At 49.7% G+C, this 16,229-nt stretch overlaps 1 protein-coding gene across 11 annotated transcripts in view; it reads right to left on the bottom strand.

Moving 5' to 3' along the window:
• The window catches only part of C4H10orf71 (chromosome 4 C10orf71 homolog), a 51,402-nt gene that overhangs the window by 20,222 nt on the left and 14,951 nt on the right, over positions 1-16,229 (bottom strand). For 2 of the 11 annotated variants that reach the window (XM_006058539.4, XM_044942422.2), the window contains exons 1-2: positions 6,520-6,662; positions 6,277-6,398 (exon numbers count right to left, since the gene is read on the bottom strand). The exons of 2 other annotated variants lie outside the window; for them this stretch is intronic. The gene's annotated coding sequence lies outside the window, so the exon portion shown is untranslated. Of the gene's footprint in view, positions 1-320; positions 496-6,276; positions 6,663-7,886; positions 7,920-8,559; positions 10,949-16,229 lie in introns of those variants that run through there. 7 more of the 11 variants (XM_006058541.4, XM_006058544.4, XM_006058538.4 and 4 more) reach the window with 6 other exon arrangements.

Raw genomic sequence — 16,229 nt, 5'->3', positions numbered from 1 at the left:
AGCCTGGTCCTTGAGGAAGCTTCTATGGACTATGAAGTGGGTGTTACAGGGGCAATTGTAACTCCACTCTGGAGAGCCTTGTCCAGAGAGGAGGCTGCTTCAGAGACGCCCAGAGGAAGAGGCATGTGGGTTTGCTGGGATTGGGATGTCCCTCAGGTAACCATCCTCTCTCCAGCCCCTGGGAAGAGAGCCAGGCCATATGGGAGGACACCCCTGGAAAGCAGCCCTGAGGGGAGTCCCAGGCTTGGGCAGAGAGAAGAAGTTCCAGGAAGAGCTCCTGGAACCACAAAGAGGGCAGAGAGGCACAGGGCTCTCCTCACCATCTGCAGACTTCATTTCCGCATCTGTGAGCTGGTGCCACAGGGCTGGGTGGCAAAGGCAGAGAAGCAGAGCAGCAAGAGCCGCCACAGCTTGCCCCGCTCCTGCTAACTGCCGTGAAGTTCACATCCACCTTCTTTCTCAGGGGTCACAACCACTGGCCAAGTCAGATAGGACCTGTGTCAAAGGCATCTGAGGTGTAGAAGCCAAGAAACAGAGAGGTTGAGCAACTTGCCCAAGATCACACAGCCAGGGAGTGGCAGAGCTGGGATTCAGACCCAAATCTCTGTGCCAAGCAGTTTTGCCCTCCTTGAGCAGCCAAAGTAGAGAAGGTTACGGGGTGGGTGTCTCCCTCTGCCATGGTGTCCCCACAGGGTAGGAAGGGGTGGAGGTCTTTCTTGTAGCACCTCCTGTCCCCACCAGAGAGCATATGCTTTAGTAAAGCTAGAGAAGGCACTTGCTGGACACAGCCATGCCGTAGGAGCATCCAGCATCCAGCATCCAGCATCCTGCCCCAAAGTGTCAGGAATATGTATCCGGGCTGGGGGAGGCGTGTCCCACGGAGCCCTTGGGAATCTCTAACCCCTTCCCAACCCCACAAACACATCAGAGCCCCACTGTCCCTGGCCTTCTCCTCATTTCCTGCTGGAGGCTAGGACGTAGAACGGAAACGGCTGGTTGGTAAGTGACAGCTGTCTTTTCTCCAACCCATGTGGCAGCTGCGAGACCAGCTCTTCCAGGGAAGGAAAGAGAACTCCTCTGCTTTGGGGACACAGTCACAGAACTGACAAGCATCTCTTTTTCACAGAATTCCTTATGAAGTGCTTAGAGTGGTGAGATAAAGAATTTGCCATCCAGGCAATCCTTCTAAAAAATTGAACAGTGCCCTTTAGACAAACAGGATTATTTAAAACAATGACTTGAGTTGAAGTGGAAAAAGTCAGTTTCTTGGAATTCTCCTTGCTGAGATAAACAAGGAATCTCTTCTCCTCTTTCATAAGACAGTGGTCCTTGCTTCTCAGAATGCCCTGGAGGGCTTGTTAAACAGAGTTCTGGGCCCACCCCAGAGATGCTCTCTCAGGATGTTGGGGCAGGGCTAGAGCATCCAGGGACGCTTGGGACCACACTTGGAATACCGCTGCCCTAGGCCTCGAGTGATTGGAGGTTGGACCTCTTTCTGGGACGTTGTGCTGATGAGTCATATGCTCTTGGGCCACTTGGGGTGCATGCAGGTCAATGACTGGTTTGGGCTGTGTCTGCCTGGCTCTAGACCTGGCTCTGGGCAGGCTGTGCATATGCAGGGTACAGAGATGAATCAGAAATGCTTCCCTCTCCAAGGGACTGTTGCCTGTTGGGGGAGAACAGGCAGAGACGAGCGCCATCTGCAGGGTTCAGGATGTGGGAAGAGGGTGGTCTCTCCAGGCAGTGCTTGCTTGAAGGCAGCTGGGAAGGAGCTTTGCTGCCAGCCTGTGTGTGGGCACCCAGCTGGCTTCAGCCTCAGCACCCAGCAGGGGAGTGGAAAGATTAGAGTCAGACTATGTCCCATTTCCCAGTGCTGTGCAACCTGGGCAAGTTCCCTCCACGTGTCTGAGCCTCCTTTCATTCTCTGCAGCTGTTCTCACCTCTGTGGGTGATGGTGAAGGGTGGAGATGAAAAGTGTCAAGGGCCCAGAAGAGACCTACACAGAGTGACGATTCAGTAAATGGAAGCTTACGCCACTAGAGACCTTGGGCTTTTTGAAACAGACCTCCCTTAGAAGGAATTCCATATCTATCATTGTGGTGCTAACACCCGCCAACAGGCTTTCAGGGTGAGCTCCAGCATGTAAAGACTCTAGTTGCTGCTAAGTCGCTTCAGTCGTGTCCGACTCTGTGTGACCCCATAGATGGCAGCCCACCAGGCTCCCCCGTCCCTGGGATTCTCCAGGCAAGAACACTGGAGTGGGTTGCCATTGCCTTCTCCAATGCATGAAAGTGAAAAGTGAAAGTGAAGTCGCTCAGTCGTGTCCAACCCTCAGTGACCCCATGGACTGCAGCCTTCCAGGCTCCTCCATCCATGGGATTTTCCAGGCAAGAGCACTGGAGTGGGGTGCCATTGCCTTGTCGGAAAGACTCTAGTAGGTGCTCGCTAAATGCCGCTTGCCACATTTCTAACCTCCAGACGGGGGCGCTATAACATAGTGAGAAGGGCATGGACTGAGGCCAGACCTCCTGGGCATGGTTCTTGGCTGTACTGGTTGTGAGTGGCCCTAGGGAAATTACAAAACCTCTTTCTGCTTCAGTTTCCTCATCTGCAAAAGGAGCCTAACGTAATACCCGCCTCCCAGGGTCCTCGTGAGGCCCCAGCGAATCCGTGTCTGTGAGGCGGCTGACACCTGGTAACTGTCAGTCTCATCACCGTCCTCACCGTACAATCTACGCCAAGCCCGGGCTAGGGGCACGAGGTCACGAGGACAGTGCCTTTCCCCGACATGAGAGTGAGAGAGAAGCAAGCCAGCGAGTACCCAGAGCCCCCAACGCTTGCCTGTCCTTGGAACCAGCTCGCACCTTTGCCCTCTGACTGGTTCCTCTGCCTGAGCAAACCGCTCAGTTCCCTCATCTGAATGCTTATTGGCTGAACGTTAAGAGCATCAGTGTTTGTATGGCGGTTGTTTCCCCTGAAAACCATGCCTGCGTCTCCTAAGCTGTCACTGGAACCAGTCTCAGGAAACCTTGCATGCAAGATGAGTCAGAAAACAAACACAAAAACAAAAACCAGGCCATCTGTGTAAGCATTTTGCATACAGAGTAAGGAAGCTAGATTCCTATGGTGAACTTGGTGGGACACTGTAGGCAAGGAGCAGGTCTGAGCCCGTGGGTTTAGCAAGTGGGTCTGAGTTCCTGCCCCTTAATTGCTGGTGGTGCTGCATGTGACCAGGCCGCCCCAGGCCAGGGCAAGCCCAGCGGCAGCTCTAACACGACCTGGCCATTGCAGGCAGGGCTCAGAGACACGAAACTGACCTCCAGACTGGGCAGAGAGTAGAGAAAGCACTGGTTGCCCAAGCGAATCTCAGGTTCCCCACCCCCCGCTCTTCCCTCATCAAGCTTCAGGTAAAGGCTTTAAGATGGGACGTGGCTAAGATGAAACCCTTCTTTTAACTCAGCCTTGAAGTCCTCAGCAGCTCAAGCCCACCTGGGAAGGGGCCACTCAGGGACAGAAGGGACTCACTGAGGCCAGGGAGCAGTGTCCAGGTGCAGGGGCCCAAAGGAACCGAGGGTTCCTACTGATGCCAGGCGTGGGCACCTCCGTGGGCTCAGAGGCCCCTCACTGTGCAGTGTCTTCTCTGGGCTAGAGTTCAGAGCCAAGCTGAGAATGGAGGCTACGGGGAAGGTTCTCTCCCTACTTTAATGGGCTGTGGTCCAGAAGGGTTGCTTTCTCCTTCGATGAGAAAGAGTAGTCTGTCAAGTCCTGGGGAGAAAGCCATTTGTGGTCCATTGGCTCCTCTTGGAATCACCCTTGTAGACACTCTCACAGCCGCACCTTGGAAGGGAATGCGCTTCGCACCAAGCCTTCTTCAGCCCTGGGAACCGAGGGCAGCCAAGAACCCACTCCATCTCAGCCTTGACATTGTTGGCACGTAGTACTCACTCGTGCAGCCCCCTCCAGGAAATGTTCCAGAATGATGGGGATGACCTACATTGGAGGTGCACAGCTCAGCAGTGCTCCACACATTCCATTTTCGGGCCTCGACCTGTGCATTTATAATGAGTCTTGTCCTCTCCTTCCCCATACCCCCAGCTCATGCTCTGCAACCCCTGGGATCAAGTTGAAACTACGAGGTGTTTTGGGTTTTCCCAACTGATGAAATGAGACATGAGATTGCATTATAGGGCTACAGATTGGCTGGGTCTGGCGAAATGTGATTTAAACTCTCAGAGATAAAACCAAGACCACTGTAGCTTGTTGGGAAAACGTCCGCACTTGTGTCTCCATAAGGCTGTCTTCTCTGAAAGCCCTTTTCATCTCTCCAGTAACCCCGGGCGGATGGAGTGAAGGCCTGAAAGCCAAGGAGGAAGATGGCCCAGGCCTGGCTCTGTTGGCTGGCTGGTTTCAATTACTGAGATTTCTGGCATAGGCTGGAGGAATAGGGCTATTTCCAGACATGGGGCTTCCCCTTTTTGTAAGGGTCTCCTGCGCTTCCTTAGGGTCAGGAGCAAAAGGCAAAAAACACCAAATCACTTGCTGGAGTCCCAGGGAAAAGACATCAGGGTGGACATACTCTTCCTCAGGGGCCTCGGGGCCACCGGGCCTTCCCTCGCCTCATCTGCACACCTTTGTCTCCTGGGCTCCCAGGGGATCCAGGTTCCTATACTGTTAGGACCCAGCATTCCATCAGCCCCTGTCCTCCCAACAGGCTACGGTCACTCCCACCCCAATGAGCTTCTGGTCACCAGAGAGCAGGCACAACTGTTCCCCTCTCAAAGACCAGGGGGCAGATGCAGGCTGGACCTGGGTCACCCGGAGGTGTCTATTTATAAACCATCCCGATAAGCACAATCTGCCCTGCTCAACCTAGGCCTTATTCCACACCAAAGCTAATTCTCCCAGGGGCAAGCTGAGCATTTCCTGCACCAGCTAGACTGGAAAGATGAGCCCAGTGGAGGGGCAAGGAACTCCAGAGCGAGTCATTGCTTCTGCAGGGTCCAGCTCACAGGCTGGACAAGCTGGAATGCTTACTGCTGTTTGTGTGTGAACGAAAACAACCCATCTTAAGGAGTGGTACAACAGGGGTCAGCAAACATTTTCTGTAAAGGGCTGCATAGTAAAGGTTTAGTTTTTTCCGGCCACACAGCCTGGGGCAGTTGTGAGCATCAGCCAGACATTATGTAAATGAACGAGTATGGCTGCGTGCCAATAAAACTTTATTTATAAAACCAGGTGCCCAGCCCACAGCCTTGGTTTACCAACCACTGTAGTAAAGGGAGCACAAATACTGGAAAATTAGACCTCGTTTAACACAAACATTTGTTAATCTACTCTCCAGGACTCTTATATTTTGGGTTTTAAAAAATATTACTGCAAATATTGTTTGTTATAATTGGACTAGATACGTTGAAAGAAATGATTCATAATTCAGTCTTTTTAAAAATGGCTTTTATTTTCTAGGGCAGTTTTAGGTTCTCAGCAAAATTGAGCAACTAAGTGAAAACTACACAGATTTCTCATATAGTCCCTCCCTCACCCCCCATGCATAGCCCTCTGCATTATCAATATATCCATGGGGGGTGTTAAAAATCCTTCTTAATTTCTTAAGGTTAATAACTTCTTAAGGTCTATTTAACTTTACACATGTATTCAATGTTGTTTTCCTTAAGGATCAATTCTCCATGAGGGAGAAAAAGATACGATGGTAGATTCAGGCAAGCCCACCTGTCTGGTTGGGGACCCCTGGGTGTGGAAGAACACGCAGCCTGGGGGGCTTTCCCTGCTGAAGCCACACATGCTCTCAGAGTCCATGGGCCATGAGGTCCTGATGACCAAGTGTCCTCTTTGTTACTAGTAGGCTCCCGCCTGACCCAGCAGTGGGGGACACAAGAGAGCCAGGCTCCCACCCTAGAACCTGTAAGGTCGCACCCGTTTGACAACATAGCACCCTGGACACACCCAAGACTTGTGCCCACTCAGCCATGTGGGAGCAGCATGTCCTGACAGACGCACGGAAGGACCAAGTCACACCCGTCTATACCATATCCTCTGTTTCCTCATGGTCCAGACGGCAGTCCGTTGCCACGGCACATGCAGCACATGGAGAAACTCAGCCCCGACATGGCCCTGGCCACTCACAGCGCCCTGCACAGCACCCTGACACAGGGCGGGCAGCCTCCCAGCCCCTCCGGCCCAGAGCGCACACCCCTGCGGCCCGTGGGAGCTCGTGCCTCCCAGCCTCTGCGAGGGAACCAGACCGGCATCTGACCCTACCTTCCGCTCTCCGCAAGTCGTGCTGCTTGTTCTCCGGGCCTCCCAGGAACTGGACAGGACCCTGACTCTTCCAGCAGCCTGGCTTTGCCCAGCAGCCAAAATTTCTTCCCTTGTCAGCCAGTCTGCCCAGAGATAGAGGGGAATGGATGCAAGACCCAGACCTCTTAATGTTCACAAACCTGCCCACCTGAGGAAAATCAGTGACCAGAAGCTGGCCAGACACTGGAAGTTGGGGAAGCGTACCTAAATAGAGACCCAGCCGGGGGAAACCAAATGGTGTTCTTGGTGGGGAAGAGGCAAACAGTCCCCACTGCAACACCCGCGTGGTGTCATGTAACAGTCAGATTAAACAAACAGCCTCAGCAGCTATTTTTACATCCAGATCGGCCACGGGTAATAGATAACTTGGGGAGTGAGAAATTGCTTGCCTCGTAGCCGGATCCTAACCCAGGATTCCAACTTCTATTCAGATTGATTTTTAATACTATTCTAGTGCTGAGATTTGAATAAAAATCTCCCAAGATGCAAAGGAAAGCATTTGTTTAGGGAAACATTATAAACTCTGTGGTGTGTGCCTTGGAACCAGCGCCCAGAGGCCTGCTGATGCCCCGGGGCAGAAATAGCCCGTTTCATCATCGGCTTGGAGGACCGCAGCCTGCATTCCTCGAGTAAGGAACCGTCCTGGGCTGTGCTTTTGGAGCAAAATAACATGCCTGGCTGCAGGCTGGGGGAAGGCTAGCCTGGGGTTTCAGGATGAGAGTTGCTGAAGGATGTGAAATAGTCAGAGAAGAGGTGAGGTAAGTGCCCACTGGGTGAGCCTGGCCATGGCAGATGTGGTTGTGGGCAAGGCCCAGGTGCCAGGTTAGAGCTCCCTCCTCATCTCTGGACGGCAGGCCTCTCACAGCCCTGAGGTGGGCTTATGTCTGCCTTCCCATGGCCACTTCCTATCTTGGCCTGGGGTCACCTGTTCCCCAAATTGCCCACAGACCCCCCAGACCTTTTCCAACCCCCCTGCCTTTGCTCACACCATGCCAGTTCCTGGGTGTTCTATTTACCTTCCCCCAAGCTGACCCTGGGAGAGCACAAGAGTTTTAATGCAGGAATTTCTTTCTTTTTTTTAAGATCCTTTCTCACACTCCCCTTCCCTGGGGCCTGGGAAGGCAGAAGTGCCTGGTCCCAGACAGGTGTCCTGCTCTGTGGACGCCCAAAGCCTTTGGAAGTCTGTGTTGCACTGTACCTCTGAATCTATTTGTGGACTGCCCTGCCTGCCCCCGTGGATTACTCACAGCCAGCAACCTCAGTCTCAGCCCTAACTCAAGGCCTGGCACCACCTCCAGCCTCGAACCCACCAGTAGCAGGATCCCAGGGAGACAGGTCTATGCACTTCAGTTCAAACGAGTCACAAAGAACAGCTCCTTGTGGCCCTGCAGGTGGAGTGGTCAAGACCTAGACCTCCAACGAAAGGACGATCCAGCCCTTCCTCCTCCAGGGAGCCTCTAAACTTATCTTTTGAGGACCTGTCTGTGGGGACTCCTGCTCACTGATCAGCACTCAGAGATGGTTTGAGGGACACCCAAAGTGAACCCCTTGATTCTACCCACCCCACTTACCTCCCCTGAGAGTCAAAATCAATGCTAGCCAACCTGGCAGATAAAAAGAATCGATTTGAGAGATCAACCAGGATTAAACAAAACAAAACAAACCAAACAATAAATAGGATTTAGAGCCCCAGCCCCTTGTATTTCCACCAAATCACTTAGCCTCTCTGTGCCTCAATTTACTCATCTCTAAGATGGACAGATTGCCTGTGCTCTGTGGGGTTGAAGATCAGATAAGCTCATGCAGACATGCTTCTATATTACAAAGCTTCTCAAATGATAGGCATTCACATGTTATTTTTTTCCTTGATTTTTGCCACATCTCCAACCATCTGTACCATCGTTTACTTATCTTTCAGTAAAGAGCATTCAAATTGACTTATGTTTTAAAAAACAGAGCTTTGGGGTCAACAGCAATACCTGAGAAATCCTGGATTTGATGCTCTAGGTTTTTAAATCCACCCCCCACCCCCTACAATTATACATTGGAACAAATATACAGCCAGTTTGTATGCGATCTGCTTTTGCCCCAAATCATTTTGTTCTGGAGTTTAGGAAAAGTTGTATTTCTAAATCCCATTTTAAGGAGGAGTTTGTTTTGAGGAACGGGTAACCTGAGCTGAAGCCATTCAACAGGGCCCCTTACTTTCCTCCCGCTCCTCAGAACGTTTCTTTCCCAGCTTACTTTTAATTCTTCACAGGTGGAGAACATGACCTCATGTCTGGTTTAGGATCCTAGAAGTGGTGAGCTTTGCCGTGTGGCAGGTGCTGATGGTGTTTGCTTGAAGTGGCTGATTGGGAAAAGAGGACCGTAAGGATGGCTCAGGGAACATTTGGGGGCAGGGCAGTGGCTGGCAGCTCTGTGAATGACGTCAGCAGGAGGGGTCGAGAGAGAACAATAAAACGCAGCTGACGTGGCAAAAGCCTGTCCTGGGAGCAGGAGCCCTCAGAGTTTGGCCTGGGACCCCATCCAGCTAGGCTGACCATAGCTGACCACTGTAGAATCTGATTTCCCCCAAAATGTGCCTCCAGCTGTCTTGTCCCAGAGACCCCATGTCTGGCTCACTCCTGGTGGGGCAGCGGCGTGGACCACCTCAGGCACAAAACACAGCCAGACGACTCAGCCCAAGCTCCACCAAGAGCTCAGGGTCTGCATGAGCCGGAGCTGGCATCTTTTCAGGGGACGGGCCCAGGCAAAGTGGCCACTCTCTCCCAGTCCAGGAGCTGTGAGCTGCGTGGAAAGAATGTGAATGAAGACACAATTCTAAATGTAGAGTCACGAACGCTATGTGAGCCGGCTCCCTGATCGTCCAGAAAAACAAGACCTGCTTGTACATTCTGCAAGAGCATAAATAAAGCTGTCCTCAGGCGGCGTGCTCTGGTGTCCACTCCTGCGGTGATTTCACTGGCTCCGACTCTCCACAGAACCTCTGGAGCATCGTGGGAGCTGCCTGGTTGCCTGACAGCATGGGTGGAAATGGCCTCACTGCCGTCTGGACGTGCGTGATGCTGCTAACTTGATCGTGGGACAGATCTGCTCTGTTCTTCATCTGTACTAATTAGAAACATTGAGAAGCTGGTAAAGGAGGGCAGTGTGGAATGGGTCCTTCAGGCCAGTTTCCACTTCTGGGTGTTTGAGGTTCACGTCTCCGCACATAATGTGAGGCAGCTCCCCTGACCCTCTGCTCTCGACATGTGGTTGTGCTGAACAGCTTGTCTGAACTCTCCTTACCAGTGCTCAGTCTTCTTTATGAGTTGTTTCCATAAGTGTCTCCAGGAGGCTGGTGCTTTCGCAAGGCTTAATAATCGTACGTACACCACCACCACAATAGTAATGTTGCTGCACACGGAAAACCTCTGCCCCGTGGCTGCACCATTCTGAGCCCTTAGGCAAATGAGCCTCCCGATGTACTCTGTCTTGGGGCCCAGCACCATTTTGTTCCTTCACTGCGAATTGCTCCCTGCTGGAGAGTTGGGGAAAGATAAGACGGGGGAACCTCTATTTGCTGAGCACCCGTTGTGTGGCAGGCACTGTCTGGTATCTTTTCTCCCTGTATGTGATGACTGTTCATGCGCCCTCTTTCCAGATGAGAAAACTGAGGCTTGCAGAGGTCCTGGATGCCACATGACTAAGGTTGGCTCTGAGGATACAGAAGAGGGTTTGTCCTCTGACCTGTCTAGACAGTAGGTCCCTTGCAGCCATCCTAGCCGCTCTAGCGAATCACTCTTTAAGCCTAAGCACAGGGAACACGGCTTCCTTCCATCCACCTGTTCTGCTTGTTTCCCTCTGGGGGAGAGAGTAAAGTCTGGCCAGGGCATCTCCTTGGCTACTGATTTGTTTTGTTAACTGTGGGATTCTGTACCTGAGTGTCAGCACAGTGAAAGGGTGTCCTCAGGGCTGATGGCAGAATGGGGTGTCACGGCAGCAGGACGCTTCTCACCTTCAGACCCTTTCATCAGATGGATCTCCTTACCAGGAACTCAGAGTTAGTGGCTTTGTGAAGGGATGGGCATGATAATGGTGCCCAGCTCAGAAGGGCTGGATTTATTTCGGGGGCCATGTTTGCAACTCGTGGCTGGAAAACAGGCCACTGGCCCAGGTCACTGAAGACCCTTCCTTAGAGGTGCTCCCCCTGTCTGACAAACTGGAGGCCAGATTGGTGGCTGTCAAAGTCAGCTGAGGGCTACAAGGTCTGGGAGCTCTCTTTGAGGCCTTTGCTTTGGGACTCGTGACTTAGGACTTTGCAATGAAAGATTTAAACGAATAAAACAGAACCTGTCCTGTGAAATGAAGTAAATCCACTTTATTAAAATACCAAACACCAACAAAATCACGGTGACCAGCTGAGAGGTTAGCCACTAGGAGGGATCTGAAAATGGGTCAGGAGGAGTGTGGGGGGCCAGGAGCTGTGCTCCAGCTGTGCTCCTGGAGCACATGCTGGCAAACTTTTTCTGTAAAAGGCTGGAGAGTATATGTTTTTAGCCTTGTGCATCAGACCACCTTTGTTAGCTCTCTGCTGCTGCTGCTAAGTCGCTTCAGTCGTGTCCGACTCTGTGCGACCCCAGAGACGGCAGCCCACCAGGCTCCCCTGTCCCTGGGATTCTCCAGGCAAGAACACTGGAGTGGGTTGCCATTTCCTTCTCCAGTGCATGAAAGTGAAAAGTGAAAGTGAAGTCGCTCAGTCGTGTCCGACTCCTAGCGACCCGGTGGACTTCAGCCCACCAGGCCCCTCTGTCCATGGGATTTTCCAGGCAAGAGTACTGGAGTGGGGTGCCATTGCCTTATCCGCGTTAGTGCTCTACTCAGCCATGAAAACCAGTTAGAGACGCTTTGTAGATGAAGAGGTGGGGTTGCGTTCCAATCAAACATTATTTATGGACATGGAGATTTGAATTTCATGTCATTTTCACGTATCACAGAATATTCTGGTTTTGATTCTCTCTCCTCTTTAGATATATAAAATCCACTCTCAGTTCACTACCGCTACTAGACCCTGTGAACTGTAGCCCACCAGGCTCCTTTGTCGTGGTGGGTTCTTTACCACTGGCACCACCTGGGAAGCTCACTCTTAGCTCACAGGGCTGTGCAAAAACAGGGGCAGATGGATTTGGGCCATGGTGTGCCAAACCTGAGCCACTCCATCCACTTTAGTCACCACCAACCACATGTGGCTAATGAACGCTGGAAACCTAGCTGGTCTGAACTGAGAAATGCTGTCAGTGTGAAATATACACTGAATTTCAAAGACTTAGTACAAAAAAACCCACAAAATATCTTCTTAGTAGTATTCTGTATTGAATATTGTATTGAACCAGTGCTGAAATGGTGATACTTTGAATATTTTGGCTTTAATAGAATATACTGTTAGGATTGTTAGCTGTCTTGTATAGTGTGTGTATTTTGATCCTCACAACCTCCCTGGGAGGAAACCATGCCTATCTCTTTCCAGATGGAGAACAAGGTCAAAGAGGAGAAATCCCTTGCCCCAAATTACACACATGTATAGAACAGTCTTTTGGACTCTGTGGGAGAAGGCGAGGGTGGGATGATTAGAGAGAATAGCACTGAAATATGTATATTATCATATGTGAAACAAATTGCCAGTCTAGGTTTGAGGCATGAGACAGGGCGCTCAGGGTTGGTGCACTGGGATGACTCTGAGGGATGGGATGGGGAGGGAGGTGGGAGTGGGGTTCAGGATGGGGAACACATGTACATCCATGGCTGATTCATGTCAATGTATGCCAAAAACCACTACAATATTGTAATTAGCCTCCAATTAAAATAAATAAATTTTAAAAAGTCTGCTACCATTTACCCAAACAGGAGAGAATATGTATGTGCATTTGTATGTATTTGGTTATATTAAAGGAAAACAATATAAGAATAAACCCTAAACTGAAATGGTTACCTTGGGCGACAGGAGGGCACAGGTGTGCAAATGAGAGGAGGAGCTAGGTGTCTGAGTCTGCCTTGCTCGGTAGATTCCATGTGCAGCCACGTGCGTACCTTACCTAAAGACCAAAGTAAACTAAACCAAAAAGTTAAAACAGGCAGTCTTGAGAAATTAAGAGCAAAATGAATCTAATGTGTAGGGGGCATAATTTCACTAAGGGGAATTATTTCAAATGGTTTTAAACTACATTAGTTTGTTTTAACATTCATAAGGAGGGTATACCTGAACATAAAGTCAACTGTAAAGTAAAATCTTAAATTGTTCTCAGAAATACAGATAGATATAGATAAAGCAAATTAGGAAGTATGTTAGTGTCATGAGAAAACAAGGTCATTTTTTAGTGTTAGAGAAAAGAGTTGCAAATATAAAAGCAAAATGGTAAGTAAAACTTGGTAATGTTTATTTGATATCAATATAAATTCTATAAAATCAAACATGCAAAAGTGTGAAATCAAGATATAGTTTCTCTTAAAAAATGAAAAGCATTTCTTAAAAGGCCTAAAAATAATAATGAACATCAGAGCAATGACTCTCCTCTTTACCAACATTTCTGTCTCTGAAGATAGCTCATTAAAAAGGACACACATTCTCTTAACAGAAAATGTGTAAGAAGAGTCTGAAACCTCTGGTCACACCAAAGCAGGCAGACTCAGAAAGATGGCTGGGATGATATCAAAATAACTGCGGAGTCTACTGAAGAGGTTCCCACAGCAACAGATGGAGCAGGTTACATTAGTACAAATAGAAGCCGGGGTAGATCGAAACACTGAGCATGTTTGAACTCATGAGCTCATAATGATACTAAAAAAAACCCCAAATCAAAACCCGAATAACTCAAACAACCCTCCATGGTCCTCTTGGAGGATGGAGAGAGCAGGTTCATCCTTCTGAAAAGGTGAACAGAGCCGAGTGCCTCACCTGACTTTCCTGTGTGAACGATACCCAATAGTCCAAAGAGCCAAGTGACGAGTGAAGAAGAGGGGGTTGCCATTTCCTGCTCCAGGGGATCTTCCCGACCCGGGGATTGAGCCCTTGTCTCTTGCATCTCCTGCCCTGGCAGGCAGATTCTTTACCGCTGGTGCCACCTGGGAAGCCCCAATAAGGAAGGAAGGGTAGAACTAGAAGATTATCATTTTTCAAACCCCTGACAAATAATGATCACGACAATGATCCCTGAGGGACTCCTATATAAACACACAACACCCATGATGTGCTCTTGCCAAACAAAAAACAAGCCTAAATCAGAACAAGTCTCTACCTCTGGATTTAACTACCAGATTATAGGAATAACAGGGACAGCGGAAACTGTTAAATGATGCCATGAGGAAGTAATCAGCAAGATCCAGGGTATGGAAAACTCCATAGGGCAAGCGACCAATTTCTTTAACAAATAAGCCATTGAAATCAAAGTAGGTGGAAGCCATGATTATAAGCCACCTGAGAGACACAGGGATTAAGTGCCATACACAGACGCTCTTCGGATCTTGGTTCTCACACACCCTCCATAGAAAACATTTATAAGACACTTGGGTAATCTGAATGCTTCCTGGGTATTTGATGTTATTCAGGAATTACTGCTAATGTTTCAGACATGAAGATGGTATTTGAAAAAAGCAGCTTTATTATTTGGCAAGGTCCACACTAATACTTCCCAGGTAGCACCAGTGGTAAAAAGTACTCGCCTTCCGATGCAGAAGACATAAGAGATGCGGGCTCGATCCCTGCTCATGAGGACCCCCTGGAGGAGGGTGTGGCAACCCACTCCAGTATTCTTGCCTGGAGAATCCCACAGACAGAGGAGCCTGGCAGGCGACAGTTCATAGGGTTGCAAAGAGTTGGATATGACGGAAGTGACTTAGCATGCATGCACGCTAATACTTAAGAATGAAACGATGTGACATCTGGGACTTATTTCTGAGTAATGCAGTGTATGGAGAAATGAGTTGGAGTATATGAAGCAAGATTTTTGAGGTTGGGTATGTGTTACACTGTCTTCTGAACTTGTGTATACATTTGAAATGTTCCATAATTTTAAGAAAATAGGAAATTCCCTGGGGCAGGAAGGAGAGAATGAGAAGGTCAGAGTGAACTGAGGGGGAGGTGGGAGCTCCTGCGAAGAGGAGAGACACAGCAGGGAGCCAGAGGACGCTGGCAGGCTCCACGGGAGCCAGGGCGAGACCTGAGACTGTCCTAGAACCACGTGGCCGAGGAGGTGGCACCTGGGCCTGCCTGGCTCGTCCCTCAGACTCCAGTCTGTCTGGTAACCTCACTTAGGGTTATCTGATATAAAGTGGCTTTAGCGAGGCCAACAGCTCTACAAATATTGGCAGGTACACAAAGCATCAGAAACAGCCAAATGCCCACTTTTAGAGTTTAATTGGCTAAGGCTAGACTTAAAAATTAACACACTAAAATAGAAGAAAATATTTATGGAAGAGTATTAAGTAATCAATCGCTTCCCTGGTGGCTCAGATGGTAAAGTGTCTGCCTGCAATTCCAGAGACTCAGGTTTGATCCCTGGGTTGGGAAGATCCCCTGGAGAAGAAAATGGCAACCCTCTCCAGTACTCTTGCCTGTAAAATCTCATGGACAGAGGATCCTGGTAGGTTACTGTCCTTGGAGTTGCACAGAGTTGGACACAACTGAGCAACTTCAGATGGTTCCATGTTTCCATTAAGTAATCAATAAAGATGGAGTTTATATAATTGATGTAAAAATGTGTATATATTCATGGGAAAAAACTTTAAAACTGTAAAAATGTAGTTACATGGAAAAAAGCTCTCAAATAATATATAGCCAACCGATAGGTAAAATGATACCTAAAACCAACAAATATTGCTTTGTCAGCAGAATACGTGCATGTGTTGATTTTTCCTTTTATTTTCTTTTAAAGGATGGTGTATTTTTCATTGAGATGATTTGCCACAGGGTGAAGAAAACCTGTTACTACTTTTGACAAGAGATTATGGTTGGACCAACTTGCAGGGAAACCTGAGTCCAGAGTTTTAGTGAGACATTTTCCGTTCCCCCTCCCCACACCCCCGGCTGGAGCCACCTTTGCTTGGCCAAGGTGGATGGTTAATTTCACTGGTGACGTTAACACCCCTGGATGTATGGGATGGTGGAGCTAAAAATATCCCAGTGCAGGGGTAGTTTCTCTAGAAAGCCCAGAGCTGTCTACTTTCTCCCAAGGGCTGGGGAGGTCACTCTCCAGTGGCTAGTGCTGTGAGGTGATGACCGTTTCTGGGGTAAAAGCTGCTTCTGGACCCTTGCACATGTTAAGGACCCCTTCTAGGCATTGCTGCAGAGGGTCATCTCGGGCCCTCAGAGTGAGGAGGGCATGCTCACAACCACGGGGGCTGCCCAGCTCTTGTACCTGTAATCCCATCAGAGCTCTGGCTTCCTTTTGGGGAATGCAAGGTGTCAAGACCCCTGCCCATCCTCAGCTCCTCCACAGGTGGTCCTCTCACATCCTCCTGTCCAGTTTTAGAGAAGAGTGGGGGAAGCAGATACCCATGGTGGGACCAGAGCTGGCTCAGGTGCCGTGGGAGGCTAGGACTGAGCCAGACTGTATGCTCTGAGATGAGCAGTTCTGCAAGTCACCATGTCCGCTCCAGGTTCACTACCTGATATTTGGGTCTCAATCCTCCAAGACTATTACTGCTTCCAGAAGCTTCTAGCAGCCCAAATTCCGAGAGCTGTGAGGTTTTTGCACAACTTCATGGGTATTCTTGCCTGGAGCATCTCCATGGACAGAGGTGCCTGGCAGCCCATGGGGTTGCAAAGAGTTGGACATGACTGAGCGACTCAGTGCACGCGCACACACACACACACACACACACACACGGGCGTCTACTAGTTGGAGTTCTGTTGGTGCGAATGGCATGCAGAGGGCTAT

The sequence above is a fragment of the Bubalus bubalis genome, chromosome 4 (genome assembly GCF_019923935.1).
Source record: "Bubalus bubalis isolate 160015118507 breed Murrah chromosome 4, NDDB_SH_1, whole genome shotgun sequence".
Lineage (NCBI taxonomy): Eukaryota > Metazoa > Chordata > Mammalia > Artiodactyla > Bovidae > Bubalus > Bubalus bubalis.
The sequence above is the reverse complement of the archived record's forward strand: the minus strand, read 5'-3'. Positions and strand labels throughout refer to the sequence as shown.